Source organism: Lissotriton vulgaris, chromosome 6, assembly GCF_964263255.1.
Source record: "Lissotriton vulgaris chromosome 6, aLisVul1.2, whole genome shotgun sequence".
Lineage (NCBI taxonomy): Eukaryota > Metazoa > Chordata > Amphibia > Caudata > Salamandridae > Lissotriton > Lissotriton vulgaris.
The window spans coordinates 1,742,083,535-1,742,104,880 of record NC_141694.1 but is presented as its reverse complement, the minus strand read 5'-3'; the positions used below and the strand labels follow the sequence as shown (position 1 = coordinate 1,742,104,880).

The window sequence follows — 21,346 nt, the reverse complement described above, 5'->3', positions numbered from 1 at the left end:
AGTTCGGTTAGGTGGCCTACAGAATCGAGCATGTGTGAGGACACTATCGAAAGTGTGAAAGAAATTCAGAATGAGGCCACTGAGACTGAAAAGATGAAGTGGAAAGAAAGCACGGGAAAGTTGGATGCGAGTGGTTGTTGGATTGAATTGTCGGATCAGAAAAGATGGTTGTTGCCCGATGCGTATGTGCTGGCCGTTGTGACAATGGCACATGGGTTAGCACATATTAGCGCGAAAGGTATTTGTAAGTTGCTGTCTCCTGTATGGAAGAATGATGGTATCACGAAATGTGCTGAACGTCTGGTGAAGAATTGTATGGTGTGTATGATGTACAATCCTGGAAAAGGAACCCCAACTCCTCCTGGCAGTTTTGCTCCCCCTTCATGTCCCTTTGAGGTGATCCAATTGGACTTCATCCATATGGAGCGGTGCAATAACTTGAAATACGTTTTAGTTGTGGTTTGCGCATTCTCCCGATGGATCGAGGCCTATCCTCTCAAAGACAATACTGCTTTGTCTACTGCGAAAATCCTACTGAAGGAATATTTTCCTCGGTACGGAATGCCTAGAGTCGTGTGGTCAGATAACGGAAGTGAGTTCGTGGGTAGTGTGATGAAGAGTGTGTGTAAGGGCCTTGGAATTAATCAGAAATTCCATAGCGCCAATCATCCCCAGTCAGCTGGTTTGGTTGAAGGGTACAACGGCACCCTTAAACTAAAGCTAGCGAAGATTCAGGCTACGACTGGTCTTTCGTGGCCTGACGCTTTACCTTTAGCACTACTGTCAACTAGGGCGACTGTACACTCCCGAGTAGGGCTTAGTCCCTATGAAATAGTGTTCGGCCGTCCTGCGAACGTGTGGGGGGTTCCTAGGCCAGGAATGTTCTCTGATCTTGAGTATCCAATGTTGATCGATTATCTATATGACTTGACTGCTAAACTAAGGTTAATTCACCAACAGGTTTACGACGCATTGCCGACGCAGACGGAGGGTCCAGGCCACCAGCTCCAGCCCGGAGATTGGGTGGTGACAAGAAATTTTTCACGCAAGAATAACCTGGACCCGAGGTTTACTGGACCCTACCAGGTGCTCCTGGCCACGAGGACTGCCGTTCGTCTCGAGGGACGCAAGAATTGGGTGCATGCCACCCACACCAAAAAGGTCCCTATCCCTTTGCCGGCAGACCCGTGGGTAAGGAAAGGCGTTGCATCAACTGAAACCGAAGCATTGCCAGCGTTTGTACCTTTCAGCGACGCGCAGCCTGTTGGAGAATCCTCAGCGCAGCAGAAAGACTCTGTTGAACAATTGTCATCAAAGGACTCAAGACCAGAACACCCAACTGATCAGCAGGACGTTGTCTCTTCAACGGATCCTTTGTTCGACGAGCAGACACGTCCTGGGAAAACCCGATACCTTCTGCGATCTCGTACTAAGAACTAATAAAAGATCCTGCTTTGTTGTATTGACAACTGCATTATCCCGTTTTCCGTGATCAGTTTTGAACATTTATATTACTGTAATTATTCCTATATATATATATATATATATATATATATATATATATATATATATATTGAGCTTCATTCCTTATACCTTCTGCTTTCACAGCTGAGAGACTTTGTTTTTGCATATATACATATTGTGCATTGAAGGCCGTAGGGCCGCGCGCGTACTTCCTTCTGGATAGTAGGTCTTGACGCTAGGTTAAAGGCCGCCGGTTCCTGGGAACTCCTAGGGATTGACTATTGCTACACAGAACGAAGTGCGTCAAGAAACGTTGCGGACGGTCGTAGGGAATGGTATTCTCGAAGCTGAACGATTTGGAAGGAGCACAAGCTCATAGATTCAAGCTGCAGCAACTCAGTCGTACCAAATGTTTTATATTCCAATTGTTCGTATTGTTTTTGACTGCTTCTGCACTTTTGGCGGGTGGGATGTATTACATGATGTCTTACTTCTTACCTTCTGTTACACCTACTCCTACTTCTGACCCTAAACTTACCTCTACTGTTTCTCCTCATTCCTTTCATATGTTACCCGAACACGAACAGGCTAGGCGTGTAGAATTCCGCAACAATTCCTTTATTCAGCTCCTTCATCAGCATCAGTTAGTGGTTAACACTACTAATTGTTGGGTGTGTGGGTTGATGCCCCACACTACGGATAAGGGAATTCCATATCTGGTGTTACCATATAGTTCCCAAGGGTCAGCTCGAGCATTTCAAACAATGTTTCGAAGCGCACTGGGTTTCCACCCCATTCGAGAACCACGTTCCCCCTACTCTGGGCCTACTTCGTATCAGAAACCTTTGTCAATAGCGATAGAGGATTTAGATAGCGATATCTATGATCCCTCGCTTATTCCCGAAGAAGAGGTACAAGCTTACAGGGTCCTGAGTAGAGGCGAGTATAGTGCGTTCACTAATGAAAAGCAGCTTAAAAGCTCGCCTCCAATATGGGTCGTACCCCACACTGGTAATTTTTGTCTCATGGGTCGTGGCCGAAGATCGCAAGCCCGACTTGGAGCAAGTGCTTGCATTGAAAATTACATACTGCCGATGTTCTCGTCCCCTGTGTTTCTGGCTGCCAAGGGTACATACTTTATCTGCTATGATCGTGCATATGCATGGTTGCCCGCTGACTTCATGGGCTCATGCTTCATTGCAAATCTGTTGCCTCCGACGTTCACTGTAGATGCCGATTATCATAAGACTAGAGTTGTGCGAGGCATAATTAGCGAAGAGGATACTGCCGGTCAAGAGGCAGGAGACTTTTTCAAGGGTTTCCTCCCGTTTTGGGGACCTATGGTTAATAGTAGGAACCTGAGACAGTTGACTCGAGTGGTAGAATCAACAGCTAATATTACTGCCAGTGCCCTTGGTAATATCACCACTGAACTTCAGGCGGAGAGACTTATGACGTTACAAAACCGTATGGTTTTAGATGTCATCTTAGATCGAGGTGGGGTATGTAAGGTGATCCATTCGAGCTGCTGCATTTTCATTCCGGATAACGCTCCGACTGTCTATCAAGCCATCTCGAGGTTACATAAAATCTCCGAATCCATACACGTGGATGTAGGGGATTGGACGTTACTTGGATGGTTTTGGGGCCTGATGTCGACGTGGGGTTGGAAGATTCTGATGATCATCGGGGTCGTTGTGGTGTTCCTGTTCACGTGTTGCCTTTGTGTACAGTGCGGTCCTGCCTTATGTGGCCTCTGTGCTACAACGTGTATGAGACAGCCACCTGTTACCAAGGGGACTCGATTGGACAGAGCTATGCTACAGCAACATCTCGATGGTCTGATGAATATCGAATATGATTCCAACTAGTGCTTGCCTACTTGAGGGCAAAAGGAGCGTCTGAGGTTCCGCGACAATTGTAAGTGGTGTTTTCGACTCGCACGAATATGGTCGAGTCTGGTATCTATGAACCGCAAATGACGAGTTTAGTAAGTGTGCGCAGTTTCGCTGTGCTAACTTAAACCGTTCATTTGTTATGTGGGTTTTTCCATCTGTACCCACGGGTTCCATCTTAGATACGACATCCATTTTGTCTCTTGCCCTCAAAGTAGCCAGCGGACGGACGATGTCCGCTTCACGACCCTGGGACTCCCAAGATATTTGCGGAAGACACATGTCCTTTGTAAGTGTCTTTATGACGAGGGGGATGTTACTGTAAGGCAGATGGCGCCGCTCGAGGCTCATCTTGCCGCACGGACTTATTGTCTCAGCCGCGCATCTCATTAGGCACGTCCCTTTGATGCCTGTATCTCGTGTTTCCCCGATACCTCCCCTTTTACACCCTTTCCGATCTCCCCACTGTCTCCGTCTTCCTCTACACCTGTTCTTGTTCCTACTTCGATCTGTTTATTATCGATTGGAATGCACTAATGTTGGGAAGATGGGTTTTTACAGTTGGGAACCGCCAAATGTTTCCGCACTTATGATCCGGACCTTGTGTGTTTCAAAGTGACCAAAGCGACCCCTCTGGGGGATGATGGTGGGAACCGGGTTGTAAACTTTTGTGTGCCATGTTGTCTTATGGGTAAAAACTGTATAAAAGGAGCGATCCACAGAACCAATTTGAAGCAGTCTCCCCGAACTACACTCGATGTACTTCCTGTGATATCTGTGTTCCCTGCAGCAAATAAACCTTGAATCTTTGACGTCGAAGGAAGTGTCCCGTGTCTCTGTGATTCGTACGCCGGAGCAGGTTACCCACGAAGGTTTCAGGTGTTGTGCCCTGGCACCGCTGGGTCCTACAGAACCCAGTCCTTCACCTTCCAAATTTTTTTTCAAAACCTAAAGCCTGCAACTCACCTAAGGCGCGCACCCTTATTCCACTATTCTGCAAACGCGCCTCCTGACGCGCTCTTGGTTGGGAGACTGCAGTCCCCTTCGCTCTTGAGGATCCTTATGGGCCAACTAGCCCACCTATTATCGCAAGTAAGCCCCCACACTGTGGGATTGCCGAGAGGTGCTTGGAGATCATGCTCCTTTTCCACCACTCTGCAAGTGCACCTGTCAGCGCACTGCTGGTGGGGCTATGAGGTCCCTTTACACCCTGAGGGCCTTAGGACTACAGTGGACTTCATCCCCCCCCAAGCAGGAGTGCAGGAGGCGCGTTTTCAGTGTGGTGAAAAAAGGGGGCACGGCCTGCTATCAGAACTCAGCAATTCTGCTATGTGGGGCTTACAAGTGGGAACAGTAGGACTAGTTGGCCCCCAGGGACCCTCAAGCAGCAAGGGGATTTCATGCCCCAACCAAGAGAATCAACACAGATGTGGCACTAGAGAATCTCTAGTGTCATCCCTTAACGGGCACACAAGTATTTGTCTTCCCACACAAAGAAGACTTTCAATCCAGTGTTTCAATTGTTCATGAAATTTATTTTTATAGAAGAATTTGTCATCATCATTTCATATTGTTCATTCAATATCGTTCTTGTGTTTTTGTAAATCAGACATTGTCATAATAAGGCATCCAATGCATTTCGGGCATTATATAGCATGCCCTTCATCAGGGAAATAGACACTGCAAAACAAGGAATAATAAAATCATATCATCAAAGGTTCTGTGTGAGTCTTCTTAACATCAGTCATAACATAAGCAATGCAGGGTCTGCTAAATATATGCATTTAAATCAGTATGAGCTGTGTGTGAATTCGAGAGTTTAGTGATGTGGTTAGTTTTAGTGGAAAAGCAGAAAAAACAGAAAGACTCTTCTCAAAGAAAAAATGTTCTAACTCACATGGCTGGGTCTCTAACAATACTTGAGTTCTGCAAAACAAAAATAAGGCAATGTTATAAAAACAGCCTCAACTAGTGGGGCAGTTCATAAGGCAAAAAAACCTACTGACAACCAGGCTGGTGGTCTGTAAAGTCCCTACCAACCAAGAGAATGCCAGGAGGCGCGTTTGCAGAGTGGTGGAGAATGGGGCCGTGGCCTGCGACCACCTCTCAGCAATCCCATTGTGTGGGGCTTACTGGCGGTAACAGGTAGGCTTATTGGCCCCTAAGGACACCCAGCAGCGAAGGGGACTTCTTCAACCAAACAAGAGCGTGCAAGGAGGCATGTTTGCAGACTGGAGGAGAAAGGGGGCGTGGCCTACTATCAAAACTCTGCAATCCTGCTGTGTGGGACTTACTAGAGGTAATAAGAGGGGTATTTGGCCCATAAGGACGTCCTTGGGGACCAAGCTCCCCTACTATTACCTCCAGTATATCCCACACAGCAGGATTGCTGAGCAATTGGAAGAGGCCATGCCCCCTTTCTCCACCACTCTGCAAATGTGCCTCCTGGCATACTACTAGTTGGGGATGAAGTTCCCTTGACTCTAGAGGGACCTTGGGCGCCAAGAAGCCCTCCTGCTACCTCCTGTAAGTCCTACGCAGCAGAATTCCGGAGAGCTGGTTGGAGGCCCACGCCCTTTCTCCATCACTCTACATACGGGACTGCTAGTTAAAAAACCGTAGAAATTACTAAAAAGTACAAAGGTTACAGGGACATTATATTTAGCTTGTAGAATTTAAAACACCTTAGAAATTAACTATACAAAACAAAGGTTACAGGAACGTTCTAGTTACAAAATGGAATTTAAAAAACTTTAGAAATTCACAGAAAAAACTAAGGTTTCAGGGATGATATAGTTATTCTGACATTTCACTCGTACAAAACCAGAGAAATTCAGACGTTCGTTAGTTGAGCCAACTATAACTTGCGCCCCCGCAATGCAACGCTTATGAGCTCACATATTACATCAATCATGAGATAGTCAGTGACATCATTGATGACATCTCAAATGACATCAATGAGGACATCAGTGATGACATCTACAGCATCTCTGAAGCACCCAGTCACACCGCTATAGAATCTTTTATACACCCCTACTGCCAGTCACACAACCATTGACAAACCCATTCACAGAGCCATATCAGTACTTACACACCAACTCACGGATTCATTGATCTATACACACATCCACTTACTACCACTCATATACCCACTCACTCACTAATACAGCCATTGACATACCCACTCATACAGCCATACAGGCGCTCACACACTGAGTGAGTCACCCATAGAACTACTCACACACGTAGACACTCACCTATACAGTTAATCATACAGCCACTTAGTAACCCAGTTACACACCCACCTATTTACTCATACAAATAGTAACACATATTCACTCAGCTATAAATACAGTCACCGACAGAAGCATGCACTCATTCATATTGCCACTCTCACATTCACTCATGCATAGTCAGTCATATACCCAGTCACTCAGGTATACTGCCTTTCACATACTCAGTTACTCACCCGTACTGACACATGCAATCAATCACCAACACAGCCATACAGACACTCACCAATACAACTTCTCACACACGCAACAGTACCCCATACAGCCATTGGCTCACCCACTCACTGCTCCATTCAGGTAGTAACATAGTAAGAATCACCTATAAGCCAGCATAAATTTGTCGAATCATTTTTGAGAGGTTAATGAAAAACCTATAACAAAGGTATAACTAGTAAAAGCATCATAAGTAATTAAACACAACCTTTTTGTACATTTTGTGGCAGCTTATCTTATACTGTGTGTAGCCCATCTTGCACTGCGTATAATACATATTTGAAACTGCCTTGATGTTTGAAGGGTCACAGGGGATGGTGCTGCAGATGGATATATGATGATGCCCCCTGGGCGGAAACCATGAAGATTGGACTCACCACTGCGACATGGCCGATGCCGGGTGGAGCTGTTTAGGCAGCTATAGAGGAGTTTGGCTTTGGTTCACCGCCTCGGCCATCACTTACCCAGCCGGATATTGGACATAGTTTTCCTAGTCTCCCGTTGTGTTTCCTTCCCTTCCAGCCTCCTCCCTCCGCGATCCTGTGGCTACCTCCCCTTTCCAGCTTATGCGTTAATATCTCTTGTTATTATCTAATGTCTTGGTTCGTGTAACTGTTGTAATTTTGTAACATGTAACTCGCTGATCCTCATGTAAAGCGATCCTATACCTCCGGGTCTAGCCAGCGCTATATAAAACTCATAATAAATAAATAAATAAATAAATATCTCCTCACTCACTCACAAACATAGACCATGTCATGAGTGATGTAATATGTGAGGTTATAAGCAGTGCATTGTGAGGGCGCACATTATAGTCAGCTAACTAAAACGGCTGACTTTCTCTGGTTTTGTACTAGTGGAATGTCAGCCTAACTATAACATCCTGTAACCTTTGTTTATACCGTGAATATATTATTTATATATATTAAAACACTTACCTTAATTATACTTACCTGCATGGTAAACATGGAAAAGGCATATACATGGTAATGGCATGCATGGAAAAAATGTGTGGTAATTGGCAACCTTGTAGTGTGAAAAGACCATCCTAGCCAGGATCAGGGGGCTGATGCCCGCTTATGTTTAGGTTTTGTTTTAGGCCCATCTGGTATTGAAAATAAGAAAGCCCCTGCGCAGTGGGTGCTGTTGAATGCATCCCTGTAACGACGAATTACACCGGTATACATTCAGCATATTTCACTGGGTCCAGCCCCGGATCCTGGTACCGGCTGAATAGCTGCCGGATCTGCAGGATCCCTCTCATTTAATGCACTGATACACAGTCAAAACTACACAAAAACAAACATGCCACAATCTGTATTACATAAACAAAAAAAACTGACCATAATATTCAATAGGTCTTTCCAAAAATGTCCCAGTGAAGCTAATGTTTTCTCATCTGCACAAAACCATTATAACAAGTGAGACTCATCCCCTTGGCCACATAAATTACAGAAAAACCGGGCTTTAACAATTTGTCACACACAAAAGGAAGACCAGGTGCACATCCACTTTACCAGATCAGCATGTTTTTATGTACTTTTTTTTAACAAGATTGTGTGCTGTCAAATGAAGGCAATCATAATGCAAACATATCTAACGACCTTCCTGCTACACTAAATCTGAAGAATTACAGGAATATAGCATTAAAAATTATGTAACCCATCACTCTCATACTAGCTGGCATGCGTCATCATAAAGGTGCTTCGTCGCCAGCACCAACAGGTGATAAGTGGCAATATGCAGGGCTCTGATTGGGAGCAATTCTTGTTTGGATATATTAAGGGTTGTGAAGAAAAATATTAAAACAGGAACAAAATAAAAGGTTTAAATAAAAAAAATCCTGTCTTACACATGAATAAATAACAATGTATGGTACTTCAGGTTCAGGAGTGGACTAAATAAATAAAACAAGTCAAGTACTATGGTTGCATATCTAATTAAACATAGAAGGTGGCCACATTCTAATTCAGGATTAGAAACTTTCATAGCAATTAGGATATCAGATTGTTTTGAACTCATTTAAATACCCAGCATAAAATAACAAGCATGTGTGTGAGAAATTGGGTTGTAGGTTGAAAGGAGGGACCCTTGTACAAACAACAGCCACAAACCCTGTCAGGGTGAACCACAAAATTCACTAAATTAACATGTTTTAAATCCTCTGGTAGGTTGGCACAAAAGCAGTCAGACTCAACTTAGAGGCAATGTGTATTTATGCAACACACAGTAATAAAGTGAAAACACAACACAAGAAAAATCACACACCACAACAAAAGTCCAAACAGTAGAACAGAGTTATGAGTGACGACAATGGAGCACGGGTTGGATACAAAAAGTAGATTGAGCCATTGAGCCTGGTCTGCGATTACCTTTGGAATTAAAAAAAAAAAATCTTCAAATTTTCTTCTAAGTAAGTTCAGTGGGGTAAGGCTGCAAGTAGTGTCAGAGGATGGAGTGTCATCATAGGGGAGTGCTAGACAAAGTCACAGTGAAGATTAAATGTTTGAAAAAGGAGGTTGTAGCAGACAAGAGTTTCCTGAAGGCTGCATACCCCTTGGACAAAGGAAAGCTGAACAGGATTTGCACCTGCGGGGAAAGTAGCGGGAGCAGGCTGGCCCTGGTCTTCCCTTGGTTCTCAGAGCAGTGTTTAGCCCCAAAAATATTCGAACTCCTGAGTTTTGGATTTTGGCTGTCTGGGCACCTTTAGCACCATCATCAAGGGTCCAGGCCTGGAGGGGCGTTATTCGGGGGGTTAGGACTCACTCACGCTAGATCAAGGTGCAGGTTCAAGATGGTAGAGACCGTTATGTGGCTCTGAACAGGAGGCCAGCAAAGTAGACCTTGGAGTTACTCTGGTAGTCCTGGGTTCAAGACAGGCTCCTGGCAGAAAAGCAGTCCTTCCAGGTGCAGCAAAGCATTCTTGTGGAGTAGACAGCAGTCTACATTAGCAGGCAGTCCTCTGAGTTCTTCCACAGGTCCTGAAAGGAAAGTGAACGTCAAATGAACACTTCTAGTATCTTCTCCTACTTTCAAGTGCTTGGAATTTCACGACTCCTCTGTCTTCCTCTATACTGGCGGCAGCGAGAATGCAGTGGTGACAAGCCGTTGTATGACAGCAGAGCACAGCCTATTCAGTTTCAAGTGAGGCTGTGCCCAGCACCGCCCCACCCCCATCCAACCAGCAGATGTCCCATTCAGGCACACTAAATCTCTCTATTGTGCCACTGTCTAGACAAATTTACAAAATCCAACTGACAACCGTAACCAGTCATGTGACCAAGGACAGGCTGCAGGCACCAAATGTCAAGGGGCATGAAAATGTCAACTTTCTAAAAGCGGCATTTTCAAAACTGTAACTTACAATCCAACTATGTAATTAAAAATCCTCTTTAACGGCAATTTCATAGATACCAACCTGAAATGCCTATCTGTGCCCAATCAAAAGTTAGCACTTACTAAATGTAATAGGGCAACCCTATGGGACTGGTAAGCCTCATAGTAGTGAAAAACCAATTTGTGTTTATTACCAGGACATGTAAACCTTAAAAGTACATGTCCAACCTTTTAATTACAATGCACCCTGCCTTCTTGCCTACCTAGGGGGTAACGTAAATGCAATAAAAGAGGAGCTTAAGGCTTGGCAAGGAGGTTATAGTGCGAAGTCGAATTGGCAGTTTAAAACAGTCTTCAGGCAGTAGTGGCAGGCCCGAGACATGTTTTAAAGGGCTACTCAAGTGGGTGGCACTTTACGTGCTGCAGGCCCAGTAGTACCATTTGATTTACAGGTCCTGGGTATATGTTAAACCATTTTACAAGGGATTTATAAATAATTTAAATATGGCAAGCAGGTGGACCCATTTTCCCATGTTTAGGGGAGAGAGCACAAGCATTTTACCACTGCGCATTTTACCACTGCTAACCAGAGTCCTAGAAGCAAAAAACAAATTCAGCAGAAATAGGAGGAGTAAAGGCAAAATGTTGGCGGGGGCCTGCGGAGAGGGCCAGGTCCAACAATGTGTTCCATGAATGCAAGTGCACCAAAATGCCTAGGGTAGGCGAAGTGATATCAAACACTTTTTAACCTCAATGATATCACAGGAAGTGAAATCATGTGATATTTGATCCTGAATCACAAGAAATGAAGCCACAAGACCTTTATCCTGATAAAGTCATAATAATTTGCATCACTGAAGCCTAGTATACACATGAAACAGAAAAAGCATAGATAAATCACGAAGATGAACAAAAGAGATTTAAAAAAATCTTGGTGGCCATGCACCCTAGCACCAATTCAGAGGTTCTAAACATTGCATACGAACTTGTTGTTGGCCTGATTTACTGCTTTTTATGGTTAATCAGATTTGACATCATCCCTTGTAATAAACTATCAAACTTGCAGAGCACAGAAGTGACTGCTCAGCTCAGAAACATCTTTTCACATGTTCACCTCAATGGACTGTGGCAAAAGTTTTTTTTTAAGTGTATTTTATAATTTGTTTACATGTATTTTGTATTATAAACAGCATGCATTCCACCCAAAGTGTAATCTCCAAATCGGATCTGAAGAAAGTAAACTGTTCATCCGAACATGGTTCATCTTATGTACTTTGTACTGTTTAGCAACCTCTGAGGCGAGGGGTCAATGTGCAGCAAAACCAGCGTTAGGTGTCACAAGAGACAATGTTGCCCCATTTGTAAATGTCCGGACCCCTACACCCTCTTACGGCCCACCACCAGCGATAATCATAGCCAGCACAACCAGACAATGCCCCCTCTCCCTGGGAAGAGCGATTATGTTTTTGTTTACATTTCACATTTTACTTCTTCTTGCATTTCTGAAGAATATTAGCATTTTCCAGCTTAGTGAGTTTCTGTAGTTTTTGCAAGCAACATATTACTCATGTATAATGTGTAGGGTGAAAAGATTTGCCTCTATGTAGATAGACGTGTAGGTTGAGGATGCAAGTGAGCCATGATTGAAAGCTGTGAAGTTCAGGCCAAAAGCATTGCGGATAAAAGCTCATCCAATTCTTGGCCTCTCTGCAGAACACACACAGAGAAATAGTCCTGTTTGCCCACTGCAAGTGATATTATATGTGAACGTGAGAGAAGGAGGTAAAGAGCGTTGAAAGTAGTGACAGAGTGTAAGTTAAAGAAAATTCAGTGCTTACAGGTGAGTGCATGTGTGGTGTGTGTTGTGAAGTTAAGTGAAAGAAATGCAAGGAAGTACGTGCAGTAGAGAGTGAAAAGAGGGTGCTGAAGAGGAAAGGGATTCGGAGTGACATGCAGATGGAGTGTTTCAGAAAGATATGAGGATCATAGCCTTGTTATGCATGCTCGATGCTTGGGAAGCAGACCATGGTAGAGCCCGGGCATGAGCTCCTGAATATCACTTGGAGAACTGGGGGCGGATGCTTTGTGGGCGAAGGACGGGGTATGTTTCATAGTTATGGGGATTGTTATAATTTGCTTATTAGTTACGTACCTTCACTATTTGACAAGAGCTTGAGTCCAATATTAGATTTTTGTTGCAATGAAGTGTAAGCTGGGATTGGAAGGACTGCAAGGGAAGAGAGATATGTGACAGTTTTGCTGTGTTGAGAGTCTGTATTAGGAAAAGGGCATTGTGTATCCAAAAGGCACTACCCGTAAAAATTAAACAAAGAAATGTATAAACTAAAAAAAGTAAGATATGAGGAGAAAAATAGCGCAAGTGTCTGAGAGAGACTGCAGAAGAGAATAGTGTGAAGAGAAGAACAGGAAGCAGCTCAGACATTTTTATCATCATAACAAGGCTGCCCACAAATACGCCAGGAACCACCACCATTAAGCCAAGGCAGGCATGGTTAGGGTAGGCACCATCATGCCATACATGCCAACAATAATTATCACCTCAGTGCTTGGGTCACCATACCTGCATGTGTGGGTGCCATGGATGGACCCTCACGTATCCTGGGGTTCTCACAGACGGCAGAAAGTTGCCCTGCATGGCACGTTGCACTCCTCCTTCCCCCTCCTATGCCTCGGCCCGCCCCTCCCTACAGCACTGGCTCAGAGCCGGCAAATGCAAAATAAAACAATGCAAGAACGTAGTTTTATTTTTCATTTGCTGTCTCTGAGCCAGGCAGTGGGGCAACGCTCCTCCGCCCTGCGGTGGAGCCGCCTCTGAATGTTTCAGCACAGCTGAGCAATCAAGGTCGGTATCGAAACACAGACCTAGAACACATGTACAAACCCAAAAGAGTTACTGTGCTTCGTAAAAAAAAGAATGCTACATGCTCCACTTTAACCAGAAGGCCCTGATGTCAAAGAAAGCAAGCAAGAAGTGTGAGAAGTTGGCCTGGCATATGTTGTCCACTATTCTAGTGGGCACCTTGCACCAGTCCAACCAACCCTTATTGATAGGTTTAAGATAACCTTTATTGAAAGCTATCCTAGTGGTAGCTATGGAGAGCAAAAAAGGAAAAAAACAGGGGAGATACCCTAAATTCAAGTCAGGGACAGGGTAAGTACATTCAAAAAACACAAACAAGTCCCTATTCAAAATTGATTTTATCATAATAATCCACATTTGTAAAGCGCACAATCACCCGTTAGGGTCTCTATGCGCTGGGGGCCGTCGGGAAGATTAAGCAAGCTATTGCCCAGAGTCACATGGTGCTGGGCTAATCTGCCGCCGGTGCCGGGGATCGAACCGTGATCCCCAGATTCCGGAGTCAGTTGCCCTAGTCGCGGCGCTACCTAGGGTACTTCACAGCGCTAGTGCTCAGAGTGAAATCAGAATTCCATATAATCTTATACTACACAATACTGATTAGTCAGTGCAACATAGAATGTTCCAACCATAAGAATAATAAAACATATACAAAGTATTTGCAAATATATATACAATCAAGCTATGGAGAGTCTTGAAGGAGTGTAAAGCAGCTTGGTTTACCAGATCATAACCTCTTGAATGTCTAAATGAAAGGAGAACCCCACAAGGTACATATATAAAATATATGTATTTATTACTAAACACTCTAGTAAGCTCGGATTACAGAGCAAAGCACACAATTGAAATACAATGGAGCTTCAGTAAATAGCACAATTTATACTCGGCCCCAGAAAGGACCAAACCATATATTAAGAAAGTGGTATAAGAACCACGACTTGAGGCCTAGAGCCTGTAGAATAGCCAGGACCACAAGGAACCTCCCAAGGTAGTGACACAGGGGACTCACGGGGGACACATGCAGTGTGAGAATACAGCCACAAGACGCAGTTAGCTTTTATGGGGAAAGTCGCGGTTTGAAATTTAAAGATTAAGGACACTTAAGAGGACTTTGCGCATACCCCTTTAGACTTAAGGGGTTCTAGGGCCAACACCCACGGGAGCACCGGTGTACTCGAGTTACCTCACCAAGGGAAGCCAGGTGCATAGGTGACTTTTGGTGTCGGGAATAGTCGTTAATTTCAATGTCGATCTGCTGCAAAGTGCAGCTGCCGTCGAGAAGAAAAGTGTCCGGTGTGATCCAAGCCTGGATCGAAGCTGTGAGGAACCTGAAAGCAGAGGGGACAGAGTCTGGGTCACTGGCAATGTGACAGGAAACCTATTGTCCAGGCCTCCCCTGCCAGTGTTTCGTCCAGCAGCAGGAGGCCAGACTCATGTCTGTGGCTGTGGCATCAATTTTGTGATGCCAGGGCTCTTTTAAACTGGTACCGGGTGTACCGGTGTGTACATGTCTCTCCCTCTAGAAGGGTGGAATCATACCCCCTCCGCCAGAACTGGTGGAGTGGTATGATTCCAAAGTGTTTTACACCAAAGACGATAGGTTTCCTTGCAGGCATTCGAAAGTTAGCATTTTCCGCAAGGTGAGAATGCACTTAAGAGTATATGGTCTGGCTGCATCACGGAACAGCCCTAGAGAATAGATTCCGAAGGCTGCAGAGGGGCCCTGCTCATGCATGGGCACCCTCTCGCACAAAACCCAGCACCCTGCCTTCAGGATTGATAAGACCTGCCATAGGGGTGACTGATAGGTTTATGTGTGTAGTGATATAAGGTAGATATAGGGAACCTATATCTAAGAAAGCGGTGCATACACAACCTTACACAGGCTGCTGTAGCAGACCTGTGGTGTCATTTTGGAAGGCTTCCCAAGGGTGGCATAATACATGCTTCAGCCCCTGGTAGGCCTCTGGGGTACCTATGCCCTTGGTACCTAAGGTACCATATACTAGGGACTCATAAGGGTCCCTCAGTAACCAAAGTGGAGTGTACCTAAAGTACATGGAATCATTTTAAAGAGGAAGCAGCTAGTCTGAGGTCCTGGTTAGCAGGGCCCCAGGCAGACCAAAGTCTGAAAACAGTGAAACATCAGCAAAAAGTGGGGGTAACTATAATAGGCAGATCCTACTCTCCTGCAAGCAGTGGCCTGTGTGAGGGATCAGAGCCTGGCATTGGAAGACAGCAGATATGGATTCAGTTACACAGGTTGGTCTCTAAAATATGAGTGGGGTAGAATTGCGTGTGGGGGTGTTAAAACTCATCCTTGCACTCTCCACCACTGCTTTATAAAAGATTGATCCCTGCTTTTTACATTAGCTCCACATTCTTCGTCACAGTCCTGAATTTGCTGAGAGTTTAGGTTTGCAAAGTGCACTAACAAATGAAGATAAATCACCACCATAGAGCAATTGCCACATTCACAGGTTTAAGGTAAGTAACACGACTGAAAGGGTTTATGGGAAGTACAACTCCTAGAAGCAGGTGACTAGGGGTGGGCAGAACTCGGAGTTTCACTTCCCGGAGTTAGTTGAAAACTCCACGAGATTCTGCAGAGTTCCACGAATGGGCGGTAATCAGCATGTCACAATGATTTTTAGCGATGGGTGCTTGTTCCGTGCTAAAATAATTCTGTGCGAATGGGACCATACAGTGCACCTGCGGGTGCTGCATCTCAAGGTTGTTTTGCTGCCACTCAAGTAGCTTTCCCACCCCAAACGGTCATGAGCATCGACCTGGGAATGTCTCACAGGGTGCCCTCCTAGCGTCTGAAAATCATGCTAGGGGACGACAATTCTCGCTCACGCTTGCCAACTAACCATTGGCGGACTTTAGCCAGAAATCTGCATTACATGGGTAACATTCAGTGGCAAAAACTCTGCCAACTCTGCCAGCAGAGTGGAATTTATCGCCCCCAAAGTTGTTCACTTATGAATACTTGCTCAGCTCCTGAAGCTGGTTTGCCACTCTAGAAACTTAGATCAATTGGTACCTGTAAAATCCATGTGTAAAATGTCTTTTCAAGGTAGTGAAGGAGAGGGCCCTTGCCCATATTTAATGGGGGTGTAGTGGATTGGAATTCAGCGTGGAGTACTGAAAAAAAAGTCCACAGAGAGGTAAAAATGTTGTGTTGCACATTAGTGGATAATTTTCACACACAGAATTTTCCACCAGACACACATTCTGCATGCATACATTTTACACATTTGAGTACCTGTAAAATCAGTAACGGCTGGTGTCAGGGAAAAGCAGTGTGGCAGTGCGGATAGGGGGCGGGGTCACAACAACATTAAAAAAAAAACCTTAACCTGCCACCTGCAGCATCGCAGCTCTTCTGCTACTCTGGCTTTACTGAAGGACAGGCTGAGGCTACCCTACAGCCAATCCCAGCGCTGCTTTCATCCTGCTGGCAGCATGAGAGAAGCGCTGGGATTGGCCTGAGCAGGCTGGATTTTCACTCTGGGAGCATGTGCCTGCTGTCTCCAACCCAGCAATGCCGCTGGGGCTGCAGACATCTCAGTGCGCATGTCAGCTTGGCTGACTTAAGACAGCCGGCCAAACCCACATGCGCACTCACTTGCAGCAGTGCCACCACTGCTCCTCTGTGCTAGTCATCACAATGGTCCCGTCCCCAAGATTCGACCCAGTGAAGAAAAATAAAATGATAAACCTATTTTATTAGCATTTTATTTTTCGCGTTGTGAATCTGATAAGCGGGGGGGGGGGATGGTGGGGCGACAGTCCTCCGCCAGGATGGAGGAGCTGCCGCAGTGTAAAATTTACAGTGACCATAGATTTCTAAAAATTCATGTGGTTCTCTGTGGGTCGCTAAAAAAGGTAGGCTCCTGCTATAACCAGACAAGTAACTTTAAAGCAGCAGATTTCTGACGCTTTCACGCGGGTTCTGTGAATCGGGCCCATATGAAGTCATTCTAGGAAAGCGATATAAAAGTGGTTTTCTGAGCTTTGCGTCCTTTCCTTGTTTTTACCATCTTCTCACACACACTTGAAAGGGCTACAAATCTGGTCTAAAAGAACTCACAGTCCTGCCAATAAGCATCAGCACAGAGAGAACAAGCACTCGCGCCTCTAGTAGAGGCGAGGGGCAGGGAATCAGTACTGAATCACAGTTTTAATCGCAAAGACATCATGGAGGGTTGCCATGGAGCACCTCGGAGGCTTTTCACGGAATGTTCCCCTCTGTGGGTACTTGTACGTGTGTCCTCACCTTACCAGGAAAGGCTAAACCGCCATCCAAATTAAAGCAGCGATGAGGAATGGGCCTACGTGAATGAAATGTTTTCAAGAAGGGGACCCTTGCTGGAACAGAGCATTTACTAGATCTCCCTGCACAATTCACTCCAGTATTGGTGTTCCAGAAATGCTTGTGAGTTGCAGCAGAATATATGTCAAGTAACAGCTACAAAATTAAAAGTAGCAGCAGCAAAATTAAAAAAAAAAAAAAAAAAAAAAAAAACTACAGTTGGTGTGAAAATCTTTACCAGATCCTATTTTTACATCCAACAAACGTTTTAATATTGACGGTTTATTCTTGCGGCCCTTACTTTTCACCTTCCCTGTCATCCAGAAAGGGGTTTGTGTACTACAACTGGTTACCTGGCAGCCTGCGATTGCTGTGGTCAACTGTGTAAAAGCAACAAATGTCATTATGTCCTGCGTTCATCGCACAACCTTCCAAAGTAATCTGTGATGGGCTCGAATGAAGCCCTTGGGGAGGGTAATAACCACCGTAGTGCTTAGAAGGGTGTCATAGGAGGAGAATTGCTGGCATAGCAGAGAAGTATCTGCGTTATTCATCTAAACAGACTTCTTTGTGGCACATCACACCCCACGGAAGGCCGGGGCGATAATCAGAGGGGACAGAGAGTGGAAATATGAATTTTCTGCTAAAGATCTAGCCACATGGTTAATCAAGCTCCCCAATATTACATTCATACCTTTCAAATCAAACCTTTGGTGAGAGGACAATTTTACACTAACTTTATTCCAAATACTATCCAGTCCATTACTGGGCTGCAGGACCAATGGGTATGGACACTTACTGGCCAACTGCAGACATAGAAAAAGTCAAAAGCCATGTGGCACAGACTCTGCCCTGCATGCTCTGACTCTAGGTCTATTGCACAGGTCATGGCTGAAAGCCACCCCTGGCTCCTAAAGCCCACTAGGACAGGAAGAGGGGAGCCCAGTTCTCATCTAATGAGGATTCTCAGGATCCTGTTCAAACCCCTTGCAGTAGGCAGGTCTTCCGTACCTCCAGAAAGTAGCCATCAGAAGGTTCGCATTTCTTTAAGCAGGATAAAAAATCCCTGAACGATCGCTCTTGCTGTTAAAATGTCCTCATTTACCCGATTACAACGATTTTCATTAAGATTTTGGCCACCAAATGTTTAAATTCCACCCTGATGTCACAGAAAAACCACTAACGTTCTAAATCTTACAATACCAGACATTTAAAAATATGATACAAATGATCCAAGCAAGGATAATTTAGCCGGCCAAAGTCCAACCCATGCTCTTTTAACCTTGTTCAAGCAGAGAATACATTTTTGTATTCAGGGGCTACATTTAATAATACATTCATTCAGAAATACATTAGTCGAGACACGTGCACTTATACAATAATAAATTATTAAACAATTCATAGGCAAGGAAGCTTAAAGCCATTAAAAACCTGAGCTAATCTCATTATAGCGAGCATAAATATTTCTTTTTTTAAGAAGCTTTATTTAAAGTTTTACACAATAACATAATACAGGTGTGCAACCAATACCAGCAAAAAGAATCAAGCAGTCATAAAACATGGTGGTGCAGTTCTAGAAGCATTAGCCAAGTAGATCAGCCATTTAATCCCCCTCCGCTTCGGTTCCTGCCTGGAGCATAAACATTTCTAGAAAGAATCATTAGGATCGTTTAAGGACCCCTAGATTTTTAACAATCAATCAATGTATTTATGGTTTCAGTCCTAGGGCCACACAATATACAAACCAGAGCTTAAGACGAGTTGTGTTAATCAATAAAAATGTAATGAAAAGGAAGTTAAAAACACCAACACAAGGTTGTGTCTTTAAATGGTAAGCGATATTCTATTATAGATAATGTGATTGCCACGGGTTGGGGGGGGGGGGGGGGGGGGGGAAATCGCTTCACCTCTGCGTGTTGGGGGGGGGGGGGGGGGGGGGAGTATAGGCACTCTGCCGTGTTGGGGGGTGGGCAGTTCGAGGTCCACAGGCAGGGGAGCAGGGTGGGGCGGGGGGAGGGGGGGGGGGGGGGGGAAGATTCTGGGATACGGGAGATTGATGATATTGACTGCTGTGACAATGTGCGAATTGTGCTTACAGTGGCGGGGGGGGGGGGGGGGTGTTGGATTTTGTTTTTGGCTATGGGCTGCATTTCAAAGTTCTATACGCTAAGTAAGGTGCATGATACAGTGATCGGCTCCCAAGGATGTTTTGATTGTGATGGCAGACGAGGAATTGGGTGGCACGATAACGGACGGATGTTAGCGCCCCGGTTATGACTCCGGTGTCTCCCATGACCTTGCTTACTTGGAACATGCACGGGTTGGGGGATAAAACTAAGTGGGGATTGGTACTGCTATATGTACGCCGTACAGCCCCGGCACTTGGATTGCCTCAGGAGACCCCTTTGGCGGGGTCGACCTTTAGGGCTTTAGACCGCTGGGGATACACGATGGCAGTGCACTCTGAATTTTCCACTGGCTCTAGGGGGGGTGGGCATATTAGTGCGCAAACGTTTTCCTTTGATTGTACAGCAGGTATGGAAGGATACACAGGGGCAATTTGCAACCATCTCCTGCTTGTGGAAGGGGAGGAAGTTCAATGTGGTGACAGTGTACATTCCACCAGCCCTTCATGCGGTTGCATTTCCCGCCCTTAGCGCTTTTTTGTTGACGTTGCCGGAGGGTGAGCTCATACTAGGGGGAGATTTCAATGCGGTTGTAGACGATGGGCTGGACCACCATCCCTGCAGAACACCGGGGTCGGGTAAGTCTGGCTGGTTTTACAGAGGCACTAGGCCTCAGGGATGGGTGGAGATTTAAACATCCCATGGAACGTGGGTACACTTTTTATTCGGGGGTACACAATAGTCTCTCACGCATCGATTATTTCTTCCTCTCAGCTGATAGTCTACCCCATTTAACGGAGGAACTGATAGGCCCTAGAGGTATCTCCGATCATTCCCCGGTCTCCCTGACATATTCCTTCTATTTTAAAGCCCAGAGGCGAATTTTCCCGATCTCCCCCGGCTATTTACAGATCCCTCAAATTAGAAAAGAGCTGGTCACGGTTACAAAATATTATTTCCAAGAAAATACGGATTTCGTTCGCTCGCCAGGGGTCCTGTGGGAGGCGTATAAAACGGTGCTAAGGGGCCAAGCGATAGCTTCTATAACAGGTCATAAGCGAGCTGTGAACGCTGACCTCCGGGTGATCGAGGCTGACCTGGCTGTGCTACAGTCACGACACGAGGAAGACCCTACTGAGGAGGCTGCGCAACAGTTGCGCCTCAAACAGGCTGAATTCACTGAATATCAGCGGGCTCCGGTTCGACAGCGGCTCCTGCGAGCGCAGCACACTATTTATGAAGTTGGGGATAAGGTGGGGAAACTCCTGGCCTGGCTGGAAAGGAAGGACAAGGCCTTAAGGACGATATCGCAGCTCCGCACCCCAGAAGGTGGAGTAGTCACCACTCCCGCGGACATTGTAGATACCTTAGCAGACTATTATGAGACTGTCTATACCCCCACCGCCCACATGTCAACAGAAGAGGCGCAGACTTATATCAAGGATATACGAATGCCCTCACGGTCAGACTCCGAAGCCACACTCTTGGAATCTGAATTCACGAAGGATGAGGTCCTGACTGCGATACATTCCTTGCAATCGGGTAAGGCCCTGGGACCGAACGGAGTCCCTATAGAATTTTACAAGCAAGTCTCCGACCTCACGGCTCTGCATCTTTTGAAGATGTTTGTGGATAGCCTGAATTAGGGGGAATTGCCGCGGGACCAGCGGACAGCCACGATAATCGCTATACCGAAACCCGGCAAGCCTCTGGACGAGTGCACATCTTATCGCCCGATTTCATTGTTAAATGCGGAGGCGAAGACATTGGCGAAAATGATAGCTAGTCAACTGACCACGCACTTGGAGGCGCTTATCCAC

At 45.4% G+C, this 21,346-nt stretch overlaps 1 protein-coding gene across 3 annotated transcripts in view; it reads right to left on the bottom strand.

Moving 5' to 3' along the window:
* Window positions 1-21,346, bottom strand: part of LCLAT1 (lysocardiolipin acyltransferase 1) — a 554,842-nt gene that overhangs the window by 447,156 nt on the left and 86,340 nt on the right. Inside the window, exon 2 of one of the 3 annotated variants that reach the window (XM_086927978.1) lies at window positions 9,636-9,846. The exons of the other annotated variants lie outside the window; for them this stretch is intronic. The gene's annotated coding sequence lies outside the window, so the exon portion shown is untranslated. The remainder of the gene's footprint in view (window positions 1-9,635; window positions 9,847-21,346) is intronic. 3 annotated transcript variants of the gene reach the window in all.